Here is a 5,898-nt window from a genome sequence, read left to right as displayed (position 1 = left end):
AGTAGCAAATTAAAAAAACAGTAGCAAAAAATTAGGTATAAAAACAGTAGCAAATATAGCTAGGGCAATTTTGTTTAGGTATAAAAAACAGTAGCTACAATTTGTAAAAAGCATGAGCAACTGAAAAATCATCCTGAAATATAGCTAGGACAAACTTCAGTTTTTTTTTGTTTGTAACAGAAACTACAGTAGTAAATATTTCCTGAAGTAAATATTTTCAGTCATTACAAATATGATACTGCTTGGAGATGATACTGCTTGGAGATGATACTGCTTGGTGTATTTTCCATGTTGTGATGGAGGCCTTTTTTGCCTTGTCCACCCGAGAGGCCCTTGAGTTTGCCGGAATGTCGATTAACTTCCGTTCCGGCAAATTCGGGTACTCCATATGTCCTATTTTCAGCAAAGGTCATGCTGAAATTTTCCGTGAATTTTAGCATGACTTTGCTAAAAATAGGACATATGGGGTACTTGTGACTAATGCATGGGCCGGGGTATCTTAGTAGTTAATTAAGTAGGATCAGCTGCCTCTTGTGTTATTCATATAGAAGTGTGATATCTACTCATAGTTATTACTAATGTCAGTTGCTCGTCATCGATAAACCCTAATCTGTTAGGATGACCTACTAAAAAAGCCCATACCACATATTCTATTTGGATGGGCGTGTTTTCACCACACTGTGGATTATCTTATTGGACCCAACAGAGATGATGTAGTTTTGAATTATGAACATAGGAAATGTCGTCATCGGACGACGAAAGTCTCTCGGGGGAGTGCGACTGGTGCCACGACGGTCGAGGTCTGTGCGACAGGCCTCACCTGGACGATGATCGGCGCTTCAGCATTAAGCTCGAGGAGACCTTCGAAGTTGAAACGGTATGCAACGACGACAAGTGTTTTTTTCATAATTAAGCATGACTTCAACTATTCCAACGTGTAATTTCATCTTTTACAATTCGAGTATAGTTTATCCCATGCCATGCAAGACGCTATGTCTTGGAGAGGATGGATTTTGAAGATCATGAAAATTTTGAAACGAAGAAAATTCACCTAAGGACACATCATGATGTGGATTTTGAAGTAAATCTGTATAATGCTGAGAGCGTAACCCATTTTGGTTGCAAAAATTGGGAAGCATTTTGCAAGATGTATGGTTTTGATGAGGGTATGCTTGTCACCATGGATCTTGGTGATCCTGGCATCGACCAAGACAATATGGACATTTGGGTCCTTGTTGATACGCCTCCAGTTCTACCGCTATGTGAGTTTCTCAAACATAGTTAATTATTAACTAATCTATATTGTTTATTTCAAAATAGTTGACAACTTATTTCCATTGACAGCTTATTTTGATTGTTCAAAAAATGTGCGGAAAATGGTAGACAAAACCCACTACACCGATGGCTCCGAGTTAACTTATCAGGAGAAAAATCATCTGGTCGGATTTTGTACTGATCTTGAGAATTACAATATCTACAATCAAACTCCTCAACATTATGGTCAATACGTGCCACTAGTGCACGTGTTGAACTACGGTAACTACCATGGAGATACCCTGGTAAGATTTCTTACTATTACGACATCCGTGCATCTTTTGCATACTTCTAAAACTAGTACATCATTGCTAACTATGAAGTTATTACTATGTTTTTCAACAGAGAATCCCAGAGGATTGTGTGCCTCATTTGATGTATCAGAATGGCAGCCTTCAAGTTTTGAACTTATATCCAGGTCATCCTACAAATCTCAACTGTCCATACCGGATTTCTAGAAGAAGTGGAGACATGCTAATCAGAGAATGGAAAAAATGTATGGACAGTCGTAAGGAGGTTCTTGGAAGCAAAAGGAAGCGCCGCGCAAGAATTGGAGACAGGATGATCTCCATTCTCCATAATGGAGAGTCAGGGTCTATATTGTTTTATGCTATTTTACCTTAAATAGGGTATTTTAGGTCCTGCCTAATACTGATGATCATGTGCTAAGAACAATTAAGTAGGGTTGGTTCGATGACTATCAGGATGATGATCGTATGACTTGTTATTAATAACGAGTAGAAGTTGTATGATGATGATTAGTAGGACTTGTTAGGATTAGTATTAATTTCGACAAACTCGCTACTCGCGGTCTCGAGACTTGTAATGTTCTATCTTTGTTCGGTCTTTTGATTTCGGAGACTAATATGATGAATTGTATTCGGAGACTAAAATGATGAATTGTATTCAGAGACTAATCTTCTATTGTATTCGATGAATCTGTTGTTGATGTGTGCTGTCTATATTTTGTCCAATTATACATTTTGTAACCTGTGCAAAAAACAGAAAATTAAAAAATAAAAAAACCTAATATTCATACTAATGGCGCATCACATCATAGTGCGCCATTAGTATGCCAGAGGATACTAATGGCGCATCACTGGACAGTGCGCCATTAGTATGCCGAAGTTACTAATGGCGCATCCCGTTGTTGTGCGCCATTAGTATGCCAAAGCACCTGGGTATAGATGGCCCCCTGGGAGGCATACTAATGGCGCACTGTTGTATATACTAATGGCGCATCCGGGGTGCGCCATTAGTATACCAGATACAAATGGCGCACCAGTGGTGCGCCATTAGTAAAATATACTAATGGCGTGCTACTAATGGCGCACCACTGATGCGCCATTAATGGCCAAATTAGGTTCGCCATTAGTAGCCCTTTTCCTAGTAGTGCCCATGGCGCGGCTACCTCGAAGCCGGCGCCACGGGCGACATCTCCACGGTGGCTCTCCCCCATTGCGAGGCCCCTTCGGCAGCAGCGGCCATACCAGCTGGATCTGCTGCTGCTACTCCATGTCTCACTCACTCGCTCGCGCTGCTGCTGCTACTCTCCCCCTCGCTCTTGCTGCTGCCCTACTCCGATTTAGCTACACTTCAGTCGACTGAATCGACTTTTGGGTCAGTCGATTTTCAGGGGGTGGGGGGCTCGCCGGAGTTAAGGAAGAACCACCCACAGCGGGGAGGGGGGCTCGCCGGAGAGGTACCCCACTATCCATCTTAGGGTTCTGGGTGGCGGCGGTGGTCGCTAGCGGTGGGGGCGCGGTGGTGTGGGGATCGCCGGAGAAAAAGCTCCGCGCGGGGGGAGGGGGGCTAGAGAGCTGGCCGGGGCGGCGGTGGGGAGTTATTCATGCATTTTGTTAAAGGAATGGAGCAAAACTTCCACCTGGACCTACTTTTCAAAATCCTATGCATGAAAACAAGACCAAGTGCATTAGTGGCAGAATAACATTCTAACTGTACACGCTTTCGTATGGTTTCACTTTAATTTGGCCATGTTTCTTTGCATTCCCCTGCTCTTCCAATTCCTGTGAACCAAACACCCAAGTTGATAGAAATCCTGTGTTTACAAATGCTCTATTTCCCATGTGCATTCATATCCTATTCTGGTGTTTTTCCTATCCCTGCATTTTTAGAATCATGCAAGCCAAAGGAGCCCTTACAGAATTACTTCAGTTACAAGTAGGTGTCGAAGAAAACTTTGTGTGGTTTGTCCTGCTCCTGTCGTGACGTCGTACACCTCACCTGAGCTGCTCCATCGACAGAAGAATCCACCAAACCAGACATCACGACTCATAACCGTCTTTCGCCGCCTCAGATCTCCTTCCCTGCCGCTGGCACCCACCGTAATGGCATCACCATCATCGACTCAGCAGATGAGCCTGAGGAGTACACTGGTCCACAAGAGAGGTCGCACTCTCTCGTTTCTGCTTATGTTATGCATTGTTTAATATTACCTCCTACTTTATTGTCCTGTTCACCTCTTAGACTCCAAGTCAGGTCCAAATTAATGTTCAAACTTGAGTTCTAAATTAGTTATGGGGAACATACCGAGGGCAATGAATAGTATCTCTATCTAATATCTGGTTCACCTAGGGTATGCCTATGTTGTTCATCTTGGGTGGAAACAAATAGTAAAGCAATCATCATCTGTCTTTTTATTATATTAAAGCAATCATCAGCTTGCTATCGTTATTTTTGGATCCATCCACTGGTTGTTACAATCACTCTAGATTTCTGCATGCTCTCCTTACATAATCTCACTATATTTTTTCCTATGCATGTCAGATATTGTACACAGTCATGCTGAACATCTAGAGAAAAAGAGAAGAGTTTTGTGTGGCAATACAATGTCATGCAGACATCGCTCGATGGTGGGTTCAATGGCAAACCCGCCCCCCTCTCCAGATTGTAATCCAGAGGAAGATATCTGTTCTGAGGCAGATTCAGACGTAGCTGACCACTCCTATTTACCCCCCAAGGTGTTTGCTCTAACTTGGCATGATGATGGTATTCATATCATGCATATGTTGCTTTGCAGTGCCTATTTTTGACATAATATATGTCATATTCTTAGTTTAGACATGTTCTGTAATCCCACTTGTTTAGTTTCTTTATCATATATGGGAATGCAGTCTCATGTCTTTTAGCCAGCCATAATATATGTGAAATTTGTAATGCCATCATGTTTAACCAGGCATCATATATTTGAATGATATCTTGCCCATCCTTTTCTTCATTACATTTCCATTTGTAGGCAATGTTTGTACAATAAACTACTCTTCCTGTGAATCAGCCATTTGAGTGGGTGATGGAAAAATCTAGAGTGAAAACAAGGCCTTCATAGCAGACAGTGCTACCTGTCGAAGCAGATCTCTTGCTGGGTCCCGATAGCTTCTCAGAGATGGATTCTGAGACAGATGACCAGTCCTATTGCCCCACCGAGGTGTATGCTATAACTTGGCATGGTTATACTGCTCATATCATGCATATGGTGTATTGCATTGCATAGTTTAGACATCATATACACAATATTCAACACCATGTTCTTAGTTCAGACATCAAATATGTGAATGCCCTCTGCTTAGCATATAAATCACATTTGTGAATTAAATCATGCGATCGTGATTACTTAGATAACATGTATGTGAATTATGTGATGCGATCCTGTTTAGTTAGTCATCATATCTTTGAATTATGTTATGCTATGCTATCCAGTTTAGATAGACATCATATATGTGAAATTATGCCATGATATCTGTTTTATTTAAACAATATACATGTCAACTATTTCATGCCCTCATTTTTCCGCACTGTCTATTGCATCTATCACTCATATTGTCTGTACATTCAACTATGTTTCCTGTTTATCAGCCATTTGAATTGGAGCGGGTGATGGCAGTATCTAGCGGAGTAAAAACACGGTCTTCAAATAAAACAGTGCTACCTCTTGGTGGAGATAGCACCCCGGTTCTACATGCATGAGAACCATCCGTACCACACATAACCCACACTCTCGTAGACTGTACCCCTACTGCGATGGACAGAGAAGCAGCTTCACCCAATCTAACCCCAACCCCAGCAGATAGTAACCCAGTTCCATTTGACACAGCACCATCTCCACCAAAGATCTCCCAAACAAGAGTAGTTAGTAAGGCGGCTCCAGTGCCCAAAGCGCTAGTACTACCACGGCGAACCCCTACTCCACCAGTTAGCACACCTATTCCTGTGGAGGAAGTACAACCAGCCAGTCATAGTTTAGCATCTATCGCATTTGATGTTGTTAAATCCTATGTGTGTATCTTCCCATCATGGAAACATTATACTGAAGATGAAGGAAAATGCTAGTTGCAGGTGTTTGTCCAGGAGTTATGTGTAAGTAATGTTATTCATGGCAATTACTTTGCTTTGTCCCATACATTCTACCTCCATGATGGTTACAATACAGGAAATTTTCCCATTTTTCTCTATAGAGAAGGACCGATTTGGAAACTCAGGATGAGGTAACCTATGCTAATACCTCTGCTATCTTCAAGAATGCTTGGTGGCAGTATTAGAATTACCTAAAGAAAACATACTTCACTG

Source organism: Triticum aestivum, chromosome 7D, assembly GCF_018294505.1.
Source record: "Triticum aestivum cultivar Chinese Spring chromosome 7D, IWGSC CS RefSeq v2.1, whole genome shotgun sequence".
NCBI lineage: Eukaryota > Viridiplantae > Streptophyta > Magnoliopsida > Poales > Poaceae > Triticum > Triticum aestivum.
The sequence above is the reverse complement of the archived record's forward strand: the minus strand, read 5'-3'. Positions refer to the sequence as shown.